Source organism: Equus asinus, chromosome 12 (genome assembly GCF_041296235.1).
Source record: "Equus asinus isolate D_3611 breed Donkey chromosome 12, EquAss-T2T_v2, whole genome shotgun sequence".
Taxonomy (NCBI): domain Eukaryota; kingdom Metazoa; phylum Chordata; class Mammalia; order Perissodactyla; family Equidae; genus Equus; species Equus asinus.
In genome coordinates this window covers 72232455-72251523 of record NC_091801.1, presented here as the reverse complement: position 1 = coordinate 72251523, position 19069 = coordinate 72232455, and the positions used below count along the sequence as shown (strand labels likewise).

Genomic DNA, 19069 nt, shown 5'->3' with positions numbered 1-19069 from the left:
GAGCAGAAGACATTGACTTGCCCTCATTGAAACTCAATGAGGATGAAAGTACACCAACACATTTTGAAAAGAAACTTGCAATATTTTAGAATTGGACTTACTTTTTGCCACAAATTCATAGTGCTTTTGCAACAAATGTACAATGGTTTACTTTATACAAAAATTTTTTCAAAATCCTCTTTCCAGGGGCCGGCCCCATGGCTGAGTGGTTAAGTTCGCGTGCTCCACTGCAGGCGGCCCAGTGTTTCGTCAGTTCAAACCCTGGGCATGGACATGGCACCGCTCATCAGGCCATGCTGAGGCGGCATCCCACATGCCACAACTAGAAGGACCCACAACTAAGAATGTACAGCTATGTACCAGGGGGCTTTGGGGAGAAAAAGGAAAAAAATAAAATCTTTAAAAAAAAAACCTCTTTCCAAGTTAGTTCTAGCCTTAGTTTGATTTTCCATCAAGTCTGTAGATATTTTAAGATGTCATTTATATCTTGGGATAAGATGACTTTTTGGGAGCTCAAAAATGTGATCTTCCTCCTAATCACGATGATGCACTTACTTTTCTTTTTTATTAAGATTATGATAGTTTACAACCTTGTGAAATTTCAGTTCATTATTATTAGTCATGTTGTAGGTGCACCACTTCACTCTTTGTGCCCTCCCCCACCCCCCCTTTCCCCTGGTTACCACCGATCAGTTCTCTTTGTCTATATGTTAACTTCCACCTACGAGTGGAATCATACAGAGTTCATCTTTCTCTGTCTGGCTCATTTCACTTAACATAATACCCTCAAGGTCCATCCATGTTGTTGTGAATGGGACGATTTTGTCCTTTTTTATGGCTGAGTAGTATTCCATTGTATATATATATACCGTATCTTCTTTATCAAATCATCAGTTGCTGGGCATTTAGGTTGGTTCCACGTCTTGGCTATTGTAAATAATGCTGCGATGAACATAGGGGTGCATGGGACTCTTGGAATTGCTGATTTCAGGTTTTTAGGATAGATACTCAGTAGTGGGATGGCTGGGTCATAAGGTATTTCTATTTTTAACTTTTTGAGAAGTCTCCATACTGTTTTCCATAGTGGCTGCACCAGTTTGCATTCCCACCAACAGTGTATGAGGGTTCCTTTTTCTCCACAAGCTCTCCAACATTTGTCACTCTTGGTTCTGGATATTTTTGCCATTCTAACAAGTGTAAGGTGATATCTTAGTGTAGTTTTGATTTGCATTTCCCTGATGATTAGTGATGATGAGCATCTTTTCATGTGTCTTTTGGCCATCCTTATATCTTCTTTGGAGAAATGTCTGTTCATGTCCCCTGCCCATTTTTTGATCAGGTTGTTTGATTTTTTGTTGTTGAGCTGTGTGAGTTGTTTATATGTTATGGAGATGAACCCTTTGTCAGATAAATAACTTACTTTTATAGCTGGATACTTTAAAGGATAACTGCCTTTGGCTTCAGCCTGAATCCCAGACCCAGCAACATGGTACATAGGCATCCCAGACTGGCAGAGGGAACACAGAAATTCTCCAGATGTTGGGAAAGTCTTCCTGAAGCAGTGTTACAAGTGTCTGGAGAGGAATCTAGGTGATAAAAGAAACTTAGAGTCACTATAACGTAATCTTATGGAGAACAAAAACCAAACCAAACATCCAGGACTCAAAGAAAAGAACTAATCCCAAATTCACGTAATTTCTTCTGAGTACTTACTATACTCAGGACCCACTCTAGCTGTATGCTTGCAAACTGCATTCTCTCAACACTGCTGTATGGAAGGGGGCATTACATTTACCTGAAAGATGTGAAACCTGTTCAGAACAGGTAAGTGACTCACTGAAGTTTACACTAGTGAGTAGCAGGGTGGTTACTTCAACCCTGATCCACGAACTCCCAGTGCTATGCCTAAAAGCCAGAATTCATTTTTATAATCATCAGAAATACAACTCAGGAAAGAATTATGCGGTTCTTTCACAGTCCTATTCTTTCCTGTCCTGAGATGCAACATTGCAACCCTTCTTAAACTTGAGCCAGGCAAGTAGATTCTTTGGGTTTATCTGCAAGTCTGTATAAAAGTCTCACCCACTCTGGAGGTATTTGTAAAGACTAAAATTTCTTCTGCTCTCCCAGAATCATTTAGGCCTCCAGTGTGGCATTAACATCAGGAGCTGATCTCTACGTTATCAGGGCGGATGTAGGAAATGTTACAAAATTTCTAGTTGTGCAGCATTCTTCAGACGAGTTCCAGCCTTCCCCAGAGCCAATGAAAATAATGATACATTGGTTTTGAGTAAGAAACGGTTAAAAGAGAGGCCGAATTATATCTCTACTAAGTGTTAACTACTTTGAATTTTACTGATGCAGTGTTGGCCTCTTTCCACTTTAGAATCTTGGAAGAAGGTCTAAACCCTTGTAATGCATCAGAGCAAAAGTTACCTAATCTCCAGCTGAAGTCTATAAGAATTCAATAGGATCCTATCAGACAGAAATATGGGGTATGGGATTGAAATATAATTTTTAACTTCTGTATTCTTTGAGTATTCAATGTCTCCAAGCCTCAACTTCTTCATCTGCTAAATGGGGATATCTATGGTAGTACACGTATCACGCAGAGTTAATGTGAACAATAAACGGTTCTTTTGTCTTGCTGGTAAGGTATTTGCTGAGCCACCTTGAAAACCTTCTATCAAGTATTGGCTGCTTAATGAAAAAAATTCTAATCATGTTCCTCATGCCCGCCAAGCTCAACAGTCTTTCAGAGTTGCCCATTGCCCAGTGCAACCACCTGAGCTTGGTCCTTGAGGCCTTTCATGACCTGGCCTCAATCTCCTACCTCTCTAGGCTCCAAGACATCCTTTCTTCCTTCTCACCACAGTCAAAGATGCACCATCCCTGAGACTTGTCAGTGACTTTCACTTTGCATTGCTCTGTTCAATCAGCTTCCCCTGTGAAGAATGCCCCTCACCCTTGCTTCTGTGTGCCTGGTAAAATCAAGTTCATTGTACAAAGCCCAACTCCCAAAAGTCCCCCTAAATAAACTTGCCCTGCCCCAATCTCACCAACCCCGGAGCTCCACGGCACTTTGCCCATCCCACAACCAAGACCGAAAGCTTCCCAGGCATACTCCAGGTTGCCTCTGGGATTGGCAAAATCATGATCCAGCAACCAGGTCTCCTGGTTCCCTCTCCCGCTCTCTTTGCACAGATGCTTCTGTGAAAAAACACAAAATTATTCTAGGAACTGTAGGAGACTCTGATGAACACCAAAGACAGTCATTCCATGTTTATTAAAACTAAGCTACTATTAACAAAACCCAGCTATTCTAATAAAATTGTGGAAACGTAATTGACTGGACCCTATGATTCACTCGTGGCTGGCTCCGTCTCCTCAGATAAGGTAAAGAGAGCTGGGTACAGAGCTTATCCAGATAATAAACAAGAACAAAAATGAACTAGGAAGCTATAATTCCATCAAGCATTTCTGACAGTGACGGAAACCCCAAAGCAGGCTCCTGGGGTCACAGAAATGACCACCTCAGTGAAACCATTAGTCCCTGCAATATTTGGCTTTGATTCTGACAGTGACAAGACTCAGTGACAAGGCCATCGGCTCCAGGAACAGACTGGGTTTAAGCAGCAAAGCTGTCCACAAATGAAGGATTCACTTTATGTCAATGACAGCAAACAAATCTCAGTTTAGTGGTACCTTGGATCTACAACCTCAAAATAGAATTGCATCTCCTCCAATTAGAAGACGTTCCTGTATGCAAAAATTGAAACACTTCAGGATGCAGAGACGTCACAGGAAGAGAGATTTTGCTATTATGTCCAACTAACCATAAATTCTCATCAGATATGGGATTCCAAGAGGAGCTGTGGGCATTGAGAAGTGGGGGCAAAGTGGTGACTCCGCCTCAGAATAAAAACATGCAGTCTTTTGCATAACATTATACAATTATCTTGATAGATCTTCACAAAATCCATAAATGCAGGCAAGTAAGCTGCAAAATTGTCCCCATTTCACCCAAACAAAAAGTGAGCCTCAGAGATCTTGACTGAATTCCCGAAGTCATGCAAAGGAGAGGTTCAGGGCTAGAAAGAGTCCCCAGTCCAATGCTTTTTCCAACGCCACTAAACAGCCTCTTGACCCAGGAGGTTTCAGGCACCATCAAATACAGAAAGAGAAAACCACAAACAGTGAGCCTCTATAAAACGAAGTGGGAAGTTATAGATTCCAAAAGAAACTGGTTGTTTCTGAAGTTGTTAGGCAATCATAATAACTATTCATAGTTATTATTATTAATAATAAAGCTGGATTAGTTTTTCCTATCTATACGTTTGGTCTTCACTCTCCATGGATTGTGTCTTACTAGGAAGAGAATATAATATATTTAGCCGTGCATGTGCTTTGGCTTCAGACAGACTTGGGGTCAAATACCTGCTCTGCTATTTACTAGCTGTGTGACTGAGGGCAAGCTACTTAATCCGTTCGAATCTGAACTTCCTTATCGGGAAAATAGGGGTGATAATAGATCCATCACAGAAATAGGGTAAGGGTAAACAAAATAGCAGGGGAAAAGTGATTAATGGGCATACCTGGTGCATAGTAAGTGCTCAAAAATTGTCCAAATCTAGAGAAACAAACTGCTAGACAAAGTCTCATCTGCTAATGATGAACAAGTCAACCACAAGTTCTTTCAAAGAGTGACTTCATTCAGTGTGGCCCCACCAGGGCACTGCTCTTCACTCAACGTCTCACACTTTTGTGTAAAAGGTACACGTTCGTGATTAGAGGATCAAATCTTGTCTTCAGGTCTCTGCCATTGGGCCAAGAACTAAATTAGCCTTTTTATCCACCAGCGAAAGATAAAGTACTCCTTTTCTTTATTAATGGAGTTGTTGACTTATTAGTTCAAATGAAACATGTCCTAAGCATATGAAATGAGCCCTAACACTGGGAAAGCACTAGATGTCAGTTAAAAATTTTTGAGCATCTGCTAAGTACCAGTCTCTCTCCAAGGCACTTCCACCCACATTAGCACATTTGAGCCTTGCAAACAACTCTGCAAGTTAGTTCTGGAAAGAAACTATTCTCTCCATTTTACAAGTTAGGAAACTGAGGCTCAGGGTTGCCCAAGGTCACATAGCTCCTACTGTAGCTGAGCCAGGGTTCCAACTCTTACATTCTTCCCCTTTCCTTTAGGACAATGGCTTACTGCCATATGCCTCCCAAGTCACCCTCATGTCAACAACCAACAGAAAGCACCCAAGAGTGGGCACAGGGGCCCAAGAGTAGGAGGCACCCCTAGCATTGACTCACTACTAGGGGGAATCTGCAGCACACTCTGACTCTTCACTTGTGAAATGGGATTACTCTTTGCTTGGTTTAGATATAAGTCAGTACCAAATTGCCAAGTAGCCTGATTCATCTCAGAATTTCACATGTATAGTATGTTTCCCAGAAAGTCATATGGAAGAGTAGTCTTTAAGTTTGCTGTTTGTTATTTTACTAAGAGAAAATCTTCTTTTCACTGTTGATGGAGTGAACACTATGCGCCAGGCACTCTGCTAGGTTCTGGGGATGGAGAAACCAACCAGACAGACTCCACTCCTGCCCTCATGGAGCTGATAGTCTACTGGGAAAGAGTGGACATAAACACTAAACTACAAAAGTGATTATATAATCGACATTCTGTTGACTGCCACATAGGAGAAGTCTAGAATGCAATGAGAAGTTATCAGGGGACATACTCAACTCTCGGGGTCAAGAAGGGCTTCCCTGAGGGAGTGATGCTTAAGGAGAAAGCGGAAGGATGAGTACAAGTTAGCCAACTGAGAGGTGGACAATGCCTCTCCAAGTGAAGGAAATGGCACTTTCAAAGTCATGGGGCAAGAGACAGCATGACATGTTTGAGGAACTGAAAGAAGACCATGGTGGCCAAAGCACAGAGACCCAAAGTAGAAGGAAAGGATATGCAAACTGGGTCAACAGGAGGAAAGCACTGCTTTCAAAAGCACTAATTGGCAACGCTTTTAGTCACTGTGAATGTGTGTGTTCAGCCCAAGGTGCATGCCAGCTAATGTATCTGTTATTTACAGAAGTTAGACCTACACAAATGAAGGGTTCATTTGATTAACTTTTCCTTCTTCTTCTTTCTCTTTCACCTTCTTTTTATTCTTGTTCATCATCTTACTTTCTAAGTATGGTAGAAAAAGTAGGACAAAGAATTTCCTAAACAGCTATAGGTGTTCAAAGTGTAGAAACTTAGAGTTGTAAGATGAATAAGCTCTGGGGATCGAACGCGTGCCATGATGAGCATAGTTAACAATACTGTATTGTATACTTGAAAGTTGCTGAGAGAGTACATCTTAAAAGTTCTCACCACAAAAAAAAATGATAGCTATGTGAGGTGACGGAGGTGTTTACTAACCTTATTGTGGTCATCATTTCGCAATATATACATATATTAAATCACTATGTTGTACACCTTAAACCTACACAATGTTATATGTCAATTACATCTCAATAAAACTAGGAAAATAAAACTCAAAAACAGTTTAAAAGAAGAAAGAGGGAAAGAAAGAAAGGAAAAAAGAAAGAAAGAAAGAGACCCTATGTATTGCACAATCTTGTGTACTTGTGTCTGGGGGAACATGGTATAACCTGAAGCACACCAATAAACTTCAGAGATTTTTTTCTTCTGAAAAATAGGATTGTTTACAACTCTCAGAGCGCTTATTGGGTTAAATGAAGTAATGTGCACAAATCTACTGAGTACAACGGCTGGCACTACTAGTTATGTACCAAACGCCACCTTCTTTCCTATCCAAGTGAGAGAGGAAACAGGAAAGGTGTGTTGATTAGGCTAGGCTATCTTCTGTAACAAGCAAACCCTATGCTTAATGGCTGGAATGTGATAGAATTTTATTCCTTGCCCATATAACATCTAAGATGCGTGTTCCTGATTGGTGGCCAGCTTTCTTCCACACAACAATACAGGCACCTTCCTTCCCTCTCAAGCCTCCACCATGTTCTTCTGCATCAGGCTGGCAGAAAGGACAAAATGTGGAGGAGTACATATGGACCAGGCCTGAATACCAGGCCTGGGAATATCCTTTCTCTCGCTAGGGCCCCATCACAGGATCACAGCTGACTGCAGGGAATAAAGTCCAGCAGAGTACCCAGGAAGAAGAGAGAGCAGGTGTAAGGGACTGGCCAGCAGTGTTGGCCACCACACCAAGATGAGAGCGAGTTCTTTGTTATTAGAACAGCCTAAGTCAGTCAATGTACCCACAAATAGGTATTGCACACCTCCTTCCTGCAATACCTCCTTGCAGTCCAGATATCAGTTTGGCAATGACAACAAGGTAGACAGTTACCTTCATTCCAATCTGAAGGCTCCTAAGCACATATTAGCAGCCTGTATTCTCCCTCTTCTTTATCTCCAGAATGGCCCAGTCTTCAGATTTTCTGGTGTTCTCTCCTAAAACATGTGAAAATCCTTCCCCCTTCTACAATGACAGCTACTGTCCTTTATCTTCTCTCCTCTGAATTGTGGCAACAGTTTCCTTATGTGTCCTTTAGCCAGACTGGCTCCAACTCCACCCACTCCCACCTCTGACTCCAGTCTACCCTCCTCGAGGGCCACCAAAGGGCTGGCCCTCAAATGCAAATCCCAAATGCAGTTGTCACTGGCCTGTTTCAAATCCTATTTGGTGCATCAAGTCTGCAGGATAAAATTCAAACCCCTTAATCTGACGGTTTACAGGATCTGGCCCTGCCTCCTGCAGCCTCACCCTTCTGAGCCTCATCGTATACCTAGCTGTCCAGCAACACCAAATTACTTATGGTTTCCTGCACACAGAACCAACAAGCTTTTTCTCTCCTCCAGATCCTCTTGGCTCTCATAGACCTTCTACTGGTATGCACGCCTTTAAACTCCATCTCAGCCATCCCTGATTCCTGGACTCTGATCCTCCCCTGCTCCTCTGTGTTCTCAAAATACCCTGTGCCTATATTTCTCACTGAACTATTGCTGAGGTGTGTTCATTTGTATCGCATCCATCGATTCCACTAGCCCTGAAACTCTCAGCAGGTAGACAACTTTGAAAGCACTGAATGTCATTCCAAGGGCTGGGAGGTTCAAACCGTAATATAAGAGGTATTGCTGAGAGTTTTTGATAAAGGGAGTGATACTATATAGTCAATATTTTGAAAAGATATATCTAAGGAGAGACCATAAAGTAGAGTATATGGGAAGGACAGACTGGATCTAGAACATCTAGCATGAAAGAGAGGAGGTACCACGGTAGAATTTGCTCTGCATCCAGGGTCCCAGGATTTGGGTGTCAGCTCCACAGGATGTTATTGGTGTAACCTTGACATACCACTTATTAGGGTCTTGTTTTATTTATGAACAAAATGGAAATAATAAATCAGTCTGGACCATCCCACCAGGTCGATGTGAGGATACTGCAAAATAATGAGTGCTCAAGTGCCTTATAAATTCCAGTGAAATTAGCTAGCCTAGTAGTTAAAACCCAAATAAATCCAAAATGAGACAGTCTCACCAAGCCCTCAATGTCAAATAAGTCCCTTGTTGAAGTCAGACGAGTCCCAGAACTCCCCCGTATTCCCATGTGCAATGTGAGGCTAAGATTATCCCTGTTGCCTGTCACCTGAAGGCTGACTTCCAGTATCTGAAGGGTTGTCATGCAGAAGAAGAATGGGATTAACTCCATGCGGCTGTGTGGCAGTTACCAGCAGACAAATATTGGCACAACATAAGGAAAAACTTTCAAACTGTCAGAGCTGTCCAAAGGCTGCCCGGGGCTGGGAGTGAAGATGGGCTGTGAACTCCATGAGACTGGAGATGATAAGGCTAAAGCTGGGAGGCCACGCTGCAGCCTCCATGCATAAGAAAGTTTTGGACTGGTCGGCTTCAAGTTTGCCTTTCAATTCTGGAATTCCATTGTTTGCTGCCCCTGGGTGCACCTCTATCTATCATTGTATATGTTGCTCCGATTATAATTGTCAGTTTATGACATGAAATGGTCAATTTAGAGGTCTTTCTCCTCCACTAGACTAGGATCACGCAAAAGAAGGGACTGGGTCTCCTTCAACTTGGGACCGTCAGTGCCTGCAACAGCTCCTGGAACACAGTAAACCCTCAGTAATTGTTGGTGGAATGAATGGATGGATAAATAAATTATTCTGAGTGTATTTGGATGACATTGAAACCCCACAGGGGAAACAAGATGACGTCTTTAAGTTTAAGTTTGGGCCAGGATGACGTCGGTCATAGTGAGGCTTGTGTGTAATGAGGTTGGTCTGGATCAGTACGTTCCAGCCTGGAGTCTTTCAACTCCTAGGAGTCCTATTTTCAATATTAAAAAAAAAAAAAACTAATAAAAGTCAGGCATTTGTCCACGTTATAGAGTGCCCAGGTTTCAAAAACATCCAGTTTCTCCACATTTAGCTGAGAATGTATCAACTTGGTGTGGTCACTCTTTGTCTCATATAGCAAATCATCACCCTGGAGTTTTACACATATTATCTCATTTAATCTTTACCCAAACCCTGTATGTTAGGTCATGTTGTCTCTATCTTACAGACAAGAAGACTGGGGCTCAGAGAGGTTTTGCAACCTGATTAGTGATGGAAGTTTGCAGTGTCAGAGGCAGAATTCCAATTCGGTTCTGCCTGGCCTCCTACCCTACGCTGTCCCCGTGTACCACGAGGCTTCATTTCAGAAAGCAAGGCTCTCCTGATGTGTATTTCTGTCATAGAGAGGCTTGAGATGGGGATCTGTCCTGGCCATTAGCAATTCGCTTCCCTTGATGAGGACAATGCACAGAGGTTCTTCTGACCACTCAAAAAACCCTGGGTTTAGTGAGAAAGCAGACCTCAGATTTCCCAGCTGCAGAAATCCCCCAGGCCCCCTGGTCCGGCAGAATCTCCTTCCTACCCTCGGAGGATATTACATAGAAGAGCATCAGGAAGTCTCCCAGGCCCTCTCTTCTAGACTTTGTATTTTTCTACTGTTGACAACTTAATACATGTCCACACTTCCTTTTACAGGGAAAGATAAGACTCTGATGGTAATCAGAGCAGCAGGGTAGGAAATGCCACATTCCTCCGTGTAAATATTTGACGAAGCTTTCTCCAGGCCATGCATCATTGGGCCGAGCCCCCAGAAAAGCTTCAGGTCCACAGATCTGCAGGTGAGATACCCTGGCAATGAATTATGAGAGGGCTTGTTCAAAACCCAAGGCCAGAGCAGTGTATTCCGGGCCAGGGAGGGGGCTGGCTCTATGTGACCGAGCTGCTCTGAGGAAGCCAAGAGCAGAGCTTGGGTCTCAGCTGGGGTGGAGTTCTCTCTTTCAGTCAACTAATCCCTGAGAAAGGGGATCTGTTTGGATGGCTTTAAAAAATAGCAATGACTACAACTGTGTGACTAACATTCATGTGTTTTCATAAAGTGAAAAAATCAAGAGCAACCTGAAGGTCAATAAGGAATGACTTAGATCCATCAATACAGCTGACAAACAGTAAAAGTAATGATAATCATAGCTAACATTTATTGATTGCTGGCAATGTGCTAGTAATCATTGTAGGCTCTTTTTATGTAATCACCTCATTTAACCCTCACAACATTCTCCTAAGGTCCTTGAAGGTATTTATCAGCCCATTTTACAACTGCAGACACTGAGATAGGGAGAAGTCGGGCAACTTGGCCAGGATTGCGTAGTAAGCAAGTGATGGAACAGAAAACTGCGCAGCCCCTGGAAATTATATTACAAATGAATATTTGTTGACTTAGAAATATGTTCATGACATTAAAGGGGAAAATGCAGCTTCCCAACTTTTGTGATTTCATTTTTTTTTAAATTAAAAGTAAAGGAGAACCACCTCACATGCATTAGGATGGCTACTACTTAAAAAACAACACACAAAGAAACAAAAAAAGAAAATAAAAAGTGTTGATGAAGATCTAGAGAAATTGGAACTGCTGGTGGGAATATAAAATGGTACAGCTGCTATGGAAACCAGCATGGGAGTTCCTCAAAAATATAGAAATAAAATTACCACATGATCTAACAATTCCACTTCTAGGTACGTATCCAAAAGAATTGAAAGCAGGATCTCAAAGAGGTATTTGCACACCCACGTTCATGGCAGCATTATTCACAGTAGCTAAAAGATAGAAGCAATAACCCTAGTGTCCATCAATGGATGAGCAGAGTATATACATACAATAGAATATTACTCAGCCTTAACAAAGCAGGAAATTCTGACGCATGCTACAGCATGGATGACCCTAGGATGTTTTGCTAAGTGAAATAAGCCAATCACAAAAAGACAAATACTGCATGATTTCACTTATATGAGGTACCGAGAGTAGTCAGATTCACAGAGAAAGAAAGTAGAATGCTGGTTGCCACGGCCTGGGAGGAGGGGGAAGAGGAGTTATTGTATAATGGGTACAGAGTTTCAGTTTTGCAAGATGAAAACAGTTCTAGAGAATGGTTGCACAACAATGTGAATATACTAAACAATACTGAACCGTACCGTTAAAAATGCTTAAGAAGGGGGAAAAAAGAAAAGGAAAGGAAAAAGAGAAAAATTAAGTTACAGTATGAGTGGGAAAAGGTCCAAAAAGGTAAATACCAGTGAGTTGATAGTGATTTGCATGAGTCGTAGTTTTACAGATAAATGTATTTACTGTTTGCTTATCTAAATTTTCTTCATTTTTCCATAATGAATGTGTATTGTACTTGTAATAAGATTTTTAAAAGTTATCTTCAAAACAAGAGAAGAGCAGTGACGGAGAGTACAAGCCGGAGTACAGGGAAAGGAATGAGTCCTGTGCACAGAGGGACAGCATGGCCCTTGGCATTTGCAGGGGAGTGGGTACCACCCAGGAAGGCTCTGTGTATGCTCAGATGCTCAGACTTTGCAGCTGAGGGGCTTACACGGAGCCTGAATAACCAGAAGCAGAGGTCTTCCTCCATTAAAGAACATGAGCAGTGGGAGTAGACTGAATTGTGGCTCTGCATGGAAATACTCATTGCCTGGGTGAACATCTGCAAGGATGATCTTATAAAACACCTGTCTGAGCTCTAATCCCGGAAGCGGGGCAAGCAGGATAAAGGAGATGTGTGCGTGGGAACAAGTCCCATCTCTGGCCCAACTATGAATTAAGATACAGAATTTGAACTTCAGAGCTTAAAGGGATCCTAGAAACCACTCAGCCCAAATGCCTCATTCCACAGAAGAAATCAAGGCCCATGTAGGTGACATAACATGCTTCGGGTGACACAGCCGGTTTTGTGGCAGACACCAGATCACAATCCAGCCATCGTGAACATGCCTGCTTTGTCAGTCCATCCCTCTGTCCATTCAGGTGTGCACTAATTCATTCTCCCATTCTTCATTCACATGTTCTAAAACAGTCTGGGGATCATCTTTTAACAAATTCCTTCCGCCCTTCTTTATATTAGTAACTAGTTTCAAGTTTTACAAAACCAGAATGTGGTTGTCAAGTGGCAGGCAGTGGGGAAACTTAATTGGTTTTCCACTAGTAGGTAAATTTACTAGATCCTAAACAAAGAAACAAAGACAACGACTCTAAACTAAGAATCATGATATAGCTGCGTGGTTAGCCTGTGATACTGAAATGACTCATAAAGTCTGAGACTTTACTACTATTGATTTCCTTGGTTTCAGTCCCCGTTCATTTGCTGCAACCACTCTACAAGTCTTCTGAGAACTTCATAATGCAGGCTAGGGTTACCTGCAGGAGCTCTTGATTTGCCCTCAGAGTTCTTTTTTTAAAGAGATTTGTCTTCTCTCAGTAGCTAAAGAAGGTATGGAAGCTTCTACTTTACTCCAAAGACTATGGACCCTTCTTCTGACTGTTGATTTGGGCAATAACAAGAAAAAGGTGCTGAAAGACTGTCGATAACTGAGTGCTTAACTCAGTCTGGGTGTCCAAGTTTGGAAAGGAAGATAAAGGGTCTCTGGGTATTTCAAGCAGAAAGGGACTTAGTCCAGGGAACTAAAAGTTTAAACCATTATGGGATGAGTTAGTGTTGTATCAGAAGGGAAATCTGCAAGGGCTGGAATCCAGGAAGCTGCTACCCCTGGAATCCAGGAAGTAGTGCTGAAGTGGATAATTCTCAAGAGGACGAGTAGAAGGAAGCCACTGGCGACATCGCATATCTACTGACACCAACTTCTTCTCCTCAGTCTCCAAAACACCATAGCAGCAACTCTCCTTGGCAGAATCTAAGTCTGAATCCTGCTGGCCAAAGTCTAGGGAATGTGGTCCCAAGCTACCTTCTCACATGCAGGGGAGAATGTAGGAGGAAGAGATAATGTTGAGTCGATGTTAAGCAACCCAGCTTTGGGGGAGATTCAGGAACACTTCCTAGAGAATGTTATGCCAGAGGCTGTGTTTTGAAAGATCAAGATTGGCCAAGCTCTGGCCTTAGTCAATGACTTGTCAAAGGAGTTTCCCTTTCTAGACTGCAAAAGCCTGAATTAGGGAAGTATTGCCTTCCCAAGAAATGTTCATCTTTTGCAACCAAAAGAAGAGGCTATAAATAGCTATAAATAGCCTGACTTTCTCATCATTCTATGTTCAAAATGGATAACTGCGAGCGACTTTTCCCTTCTGGAGAAAGAGAGTTATGAGTTATAGTCACTAAATCAAACAGCAATGGCCCTCCTCCCTAGAAATGTAAGTAGGGAAAGATTTCTCTCTGAAGGCACTTTGGAATTGTTGTGCCAAGGGAAGGAAAATCTGCCAACTAGAGTGGCTGTCAGGGCAACACAGAGAGTGAGATCCCACCATCTCCACCTTGGTATTATTTCCCTCTCCTTGGTAGCCCCCTCCTCTCATTTCCAGAGACACATCAGAACTCTCCAGATACTCAGCCCATTGGTAGCTCATCTTTCACCTTTCCCTTGAAGTTTCTATTGACAGAAACCTCACTGTACTGGGAAGGTAAATGTGCAGCATCAATTAAGCACCTACTGTTTCTCTTGCTTTGTGTACCTAATGTATTGAATGCTCTAAGGGACCTGTGAAACAAACCTATTACCCCCAATTTCTAGATGAGGAAGCAAAGGCCAAGAAAGGTAAAGTAGTATTTCTGGAGTCACAAACCCACTGTTCTCCTCCAGAGAAAATGGTGAGACCCCCACTCCCCTACTATAGATGAATCCTGCATTCCTTGGGGTGGTCCTGGGTCACATGGAGATCACACCACCCTCACAGCTTTGAAAAACCATGGAGAAGCTTGAGCTCATCCCTCATGACTTCCCTTCCTTCCCCCTTTACCCCAGGAAAAAGTAGCACAGCTAAATCTCACCATGGCTGGTGACAATAGCCACAGTAGGGTCCTACCCACCCCAACCTCCCTCTGTGTCACTTTCCCACAGACCTAAGAAAAAGAGAAGGCTCCCTAGAGACTAGAGCCCATGTAGATTTTCAAAATTTTAGGTCAAATCCATCTTAGGTATTTTATTTCTCATTTGTTATTATCTTTTTTACCTTTCACTGTTTCTTTATTAATTTAGTGAATACTTATTTGTGTTAGAAAAACAGACAATAAAGGTGCGCCTAAAGAAAAATAAAATCTATAATGCATTACAAAGATAAACTCCATAGATCCTCTGTAAGACAAGGAGTTCAGCACTTTATTTTTCTTCTGCACATCCCATCTCATGTACTTCCCAGTCTTTCTCAATAATTCTTTGAAGTTTGGGGATCCAGATCATTGTTATGACACTATAATTTAGTATGTTATAAATACTCTGTTTCCTGAATGAATTTCAGGCTTTGATTCAGTTTTATAACCATAATGATGATATTTAAGCTTTATCTCTCCTTTAACTACTATCGTTGTTCACGCTAGCCCTTCTATAAGGTGACCACCTAGTTCTGAGCTCTCAATTGTGTCTCATTACTCAGTTTGCAAATATGTCTTAAAGAAGCTTTTCAAGGAGGGTTTGTAGATAATATATGCTGTCTCCTTTGCACAACCAGTGATATCATTCTGTTCCCTGAATATGTGACTGCTAACTGGAAAGTATATGTAATATTCCTAGATCATATCCTTTTCTTCTTGAAACTCTATAGATGCTACTAAATTATCTTCTGACACTTAAAGTGCAAGGAAGAAGAAGATGAAAGCTAGGCTAATTTTTATCGTCAGAAAACAACCATGGCTGGGTATTTATGGAATTTCGTATTACTTTAGTAGGCTGATTCTCTCCTCAGGCTATACAGGTGTGAGGCTCTCATCCTCAGGTCTTCCTGAATTAGGGTCGGTTCTTTCTGTCTCCCGTGAGCTTTTTTCCCTTTAACTCAGGAATGCTTACTTGGGTCACACGGCTCCACATCTTGTGGCAGGTGTTTGTGAAACCTTCACTATTGTTACTCTCACCCCTTCAACTCTTTGCCTCCTTTTTCTAAATTCTGGGAGACTTTCTCAACTACGTCGTCCACAGCAATGATATACCTTCGTGCAGCAGGAAATACCAACACTGCCCTTCCTTGCCTCTAACAGGGATTCATTCCAGCCCTTGAGCACATATTTTTCTTGCTTTATCCCATCATCATTCCTCTGCCTAATTCTTTTGCTTTTTTCCCCTCCCGGTCTTTCCTCCAGACATTCTTCTATTTCAGAGAGACCTTCATGCAACTCATGAGAGCACCATATAATTTTCTGAAATGCTCATCTGGATTCAGAGATGGCTCCTTCTCAGGATTTCTCTGCCTTACTGATGTTGTTCCTCCCCCTCCCTTTTTTGGAGCAACATTTTTCATTGGGCCTTTCTTGTTGATAATGATATTGTTAATTTTACTCATCCCCAGACAGAACAAGGTTTGTTTGTCAGAATTTGTTAAACCCAGGAAGAGTGATTTGCTATGTGTTCTGCCCTGGTGGTAAAAGTCTCATCTCCAATCCAAAATTTACGTTCACAGATCCCAGTTCAATTCTTGCTGAATAGCTGGCTGTCACTGGGGATGGCGTGCTTTGAATCTGCCTCCCTCTTCCTCAGCCCTCAGTCCAGCCTCTGGTTCTGAGAGATCATGCAGGATGCAAACATCTCAACCCCTGACAGGCAGAGCTGACTTCACGGCCTCACGTCTCAGCAGCTATCTTCAGAGCTTTGACAGGGTCACTTGCCTCCCTATGGCCACTTCAATCTTGCCCTATTTTCACAGCAGTTTCCTGTGATTCCCGGAATCTGCCTAGATTGGGATAAATGGGAGAAGAGGGAGCCTGAGAAAGGAAAAAGAGTACTATTTATGAGAACGACTCCTGAGGAGGGGATTTTTTTCATGAAGGAAAGCAAGAGTGTGCCATATGCTGGAGCCAAGGTAGGTTATCCTCAATCCAGATCCATCTACCTCACTATTATTGTGAATTGTTCCAGATTCGGTCATTAGGCTGTTATCAGTCTTAGCTTTCTCTCTCACCTACAATTCTAACAAGAAGACCTGAATGGCTCAGCTTTCGGAGCTACCAGCCAGCCGCCATTTTGAACTGGAAGTCAGTGGGCAGCTTACCTTGAAGTTTTCCAATTTCCAACAGCTGTTATCTCAAAGGGTCCAAAAACTAAAGCCCACGATGGCCTCTCCCTCCCTCTTCTACATAGTCTGGCTGAAAAGTTGCTCACAGAGCAAGAGAAAGACGGTAACAAAGTTTTGTTTTAGTTTAGTTTCATTTTTTTAGTTTTTATTTTAGTTTAATTATGTTATCTTACTTTACTTTTTAACTTTATTTTACTTTACTTTTATTTTATCTTGTAAATCATCTCCACAGAATCTTTCAAACTGCAAGTTTAGTTTTCACTCAACATCTCACCCTTTGCAGTTTGCCCCAGCAGCAGCTCTTCACTACTCTGCAGAGTGTACCAGGCCAGGTCTGTGGAGTCCCATTTTTTCACAGCCAGTCATATAGCCTGCAGAAGGCAGGCTCTGTCTTTCTCACTTAGAGGCCCAGACGGTTTGTCCTGGCCAGGGTGGCTGAACAGGAACCCCACAGTGAGGGTCTTGGGCAGAAGGTTACCCCATACACCCTCTGACCATCAACTGTAAGTTACCATTACCTTCCGTCCCTTCCAGACGTCATCCTCCTTTCCAACTCTGAACCCTCCATCCAGTTTAGGGGCTAAATTCCACGCTCAAGAGAATCTAAAATACACACTGAGAAAAAAACAAATTTGAAAAGAAACTAACATGTTTAGAGTATATTCATACTAAGAACAGCATGATGATGGGGCCAGCCCTGTGGCCGAGTGGTTAAGTTCCCGCGCTCTGCTTCAGGGGCCCAGGGTTTCACTGGTTGGGATCCTGGGTGTAGATATAGCACTACACATCAGGCCATGCTGACGTGGCATCCCACATAGCACAACCAGAAGGACCTACAGCTGGAATATACAACTATGCACTGGGGGGCTTTGGGGAGAGGAAGAAGAAGAAAACAAAAAGGAAGATTGGCAACAGATGTTAACTCTGGTGCCAATCTTTAAAAAAAAAAAAAAAGAACAGCATGATGGTTACATTTGAAGGCTCTAGACTGCTCCAGCTCAAATTTCAGCTCAGCTGCTTCATATCTGTGGGAACTTGGGCAAGTTATTTAACCTCTGTGCATTATTTCCTTGTATATAAAATGAGATAACAAGAGTATCTATCTCACAGAGTTATCATGAAGATTAAATGAGTTAATATATTCAAAGTGCTTTGAGAGATAAATGCCTCATACTTGTTAGCTACTAGTATTGCCTATTACATGGAAGGCACTTTGGGGCATATTATTGCTAGGCACTCCATCCTAATATTTAGTCCTTCTCTCCAGGAATCCAGGTTGCAACACACAAGAGGCAGAATAGGAAACAAAGTCAGAGCCTTACTACTAGGAGGGCAAGCACACAATTATCAGTCCTCCTCCCCAAAGAGAACAGGATTTCTTGGCCAAACTCAGTTGCAGGTGTAGCTCAGGCTCAGGTCTGTAGTGAAGCCACTCATGTTCTAGAATGGCTGCTTCTCCATGCAGTCTCTGAGCTCTCTTATCTATTCCTCCATCTATACGAGGATGTGCAACCTGCCTCTCCCAACTGGGGACTGACTGAGAAATGGAGTTGACAGCCTAGTAGATAGAGGCCTGTTCTGCTTACATGTGGTGGCAAGATGTGGAAAAAGACAGTTCTCCATGAATGGGCCACACACTGATGAATAACGCCTTCCTTGAGGGCAGACTGGGAGCATTTCCTCATATTCCATCTTCTTTTGTGGAAAGGGACAAACACGCTTTCATCACTCCAACAATTTTCCATTAAAGTTCCTCCATAGCTCTGACAACTAGGCGTGCTTATCCACACATTCCAATCCAGGCAAGTGAAGTTCTGAACTTGAATGGTAGAACCAAGAGGCCCAGTTGTCCCCAGCCAACATCCATGCTGCTTCCACCATACCCCCAAGAGCAACGGGTGCGTGCAAAAGTGAGAACACATTAGGTCTCTGCAGTCAGTTGCTAAGCCAAGTGCAGAAAACAAATTCATGAAGAATCTGGGAATCTTATTTGAGCTTCAAGTAGGAGCCTGTGAGATGTGTCTGTTACAGCAGGTGCTTCAGAGTCTCTTTGCGTAAGTACACTTCTCTCCTGTTTTTTGTGTCGAATAAAATTTGCTTGCATACCCAACAGCAAGACTCCAGCAAGGCTTTCTCAGATTTCACCAGGCCTCAGCAGTCCCATCTGTAAAACAGAAACTGTAGTATTGATTTTGCAGGGTGTTGAGAGGGTTACCACCAATGTACTGAGATTCTGGTATATATTTGATGTTCACTTAAGAGATGATATTTTTATATATTAAGCAATGTGGTCTTCTCGGTATTGCTTGACATTTCTAGTCTTTCCCTGACATTACCCCACTCTGGTGGCTGGACATAGTAACATTAGGTGATTCAGGGAAGAGAAATATCAAAAGAAGAAAAGAAAAGGTTTTTTAACCTCCTAAAGTTTAAATATTGGTTCCAGACATAGAGAATATA

At 42.3% G+C, this 19069-nt stretch overlaps 1 long non-coding RNA gene across 7 annotated transcripts in view; it reads right to left on the bottom strand.

Moving 5' to 3' along the window:
- The window catches only part of LOC106824820 (uncharacterized), a 454906-nt gene that overhangs the window by 58450 nt on the left and 377387 nt on the right, over window positions 1-19069 (bottom strand). For 2 of the 7 annotated variants that reach the window (XR_011493365.1, XR_011493361.1), the window contains exons 13-14: window positions 3060-18773; window positions 1421-1586 (exon numbers count right to left, since the gene is read on the bottom strand). This is a non-coding gene — a long non-coding RNA (uncharacterized lncRNA). Of the gene's footprint in view, window positions 1-101; window positions 1587-3059; window positions 18774-19069 lie in introns of all 7 variants that reach the window. The other 5 variants (XR_011493362.1, XR_011493359.1, XR_011493360.1 and 2 more) reach the window with 5 other exon arrangements.